A 1139-nucleotide genomic window follows, 5' to 3' on the forward strand; every position below is an offset into this window, starting at 1 on the left:
ACTACTACGGTGCAGCAGCTAATGATGCAGAGTTCGATAGAAAAAGGTAAGATAAGAATACTATATAACCATACTAATGTAATAAAAAAATAATACAAAGCCAGGGCAGACTGAGCCTACCCTATCATTTACCTTACATTCTATACTAGGCCTAGTTACTACGAACTACTAATATAGGCCTAGGCCAGGCGTAGACTGCTGTCTGTCTCAGTCTGTCTGTCGGCCTAGGAGGCCTAGCCTAGTAGTAGTAGGAGTACTAGTTTTTAGGGCCTAGCCCTATGCTCGGGAGGGCCTAGGCTCATATTTTGTCCAATGTATTTTAAAGTTTTATTTATTTGAATGTCTGCTGCTTTGATATTGTGTTTCCCCATTTTATTATTGAATTTCTTCGTATGTAGGCTATGTTGTTATAATATTAGGCCTATTAGTATTACTATAATAATAATATTATTATTGTTATTATTTTTTTGGTTTATTGCCGTTTTGACTCATTGCCATTTTGATCCATTGCCGTTTTGGTAAAAAAGTGTGCCGTTTTGACTTACTGCCATTTTGGTTTATTGCTGTTTTGACTAGAAAGCCACCTTCTTAAAAATTTATTGTCCTTTTTATAATTTGCAATGTACTGTATTACAATCATTTTTTGTCTTTAATTCAACAGAACATGGTAGAGTAGTGGAAAGTACCTAAATGAAGATGGAAAAAAAAACCAGATAATGATGGACAGGTAAGTTGATCTGATAAGTTATTGTTAGTATTATATCGTTTTAATTCTATAGTTACCCTGTCAATTGTTGCTCATTAACCAATTGTTTTTTACTGTAAACATACAGTATTTCAAATCTCTGAATTTTCAGATAAGTGTTGGCACATCTCACAGATACGTGTGAAAATCATTCATCCCATCGACCATTTTTGGCTATCAAAGAAGAGAAACCTGTGCTCACAACTACAGAAGGATGGATCAGCCCTGGTAATACAAATACAAGGTAATTACAATGTGAATTGTAAACATTAAGCCTAAAGATAAGCCTTGTGGTCAATTACATGAAACATAATTATTTGGTTTTTTTTTTGTTGGCCTACAGTAGAGTTTGATTGATTGATATAGTAGCACGTCATACTGTATTCTTAATTGT

General features: G+C 34.0%; 1 long non-coding RNA gene across 1 annotated transcript; it reads left to right on the forward strand.

Annotated features, from left to right (window-relative positions):
- LOC117111458 lies at nt 1-1039 on the forward strand. Its single transcript, XR_004445870.1, has 3 exons — nt 1-46; nt 662-727; nt 858-1039. It is a non-coding gene; the product is annotated as an uncharacterized LOC117111458 (long non-coding RNA).
- Nucleotides 1040-1139: the final 100 nt, after the last annotated feature.

The sequence above is a fragment of the Anneissia japonica genome, unplaced genomic scaffold (assembly GCF_011630105.1).
Source record: "Anneissia japonica isolate Jap-2015-1 unplaced genomic scaffold, ASM1163010v1 scaffold119403_len1186_cov129, whole genome shotgun sequence".
In the NCBI taxonomy this organism is placed as follows: domain Eukaryota; kingdom Metazoa; phylum Echinodermata; class Crinoidea; order Comatulida; family Comatulidae; genus Anneissia; species Anneissia japonica.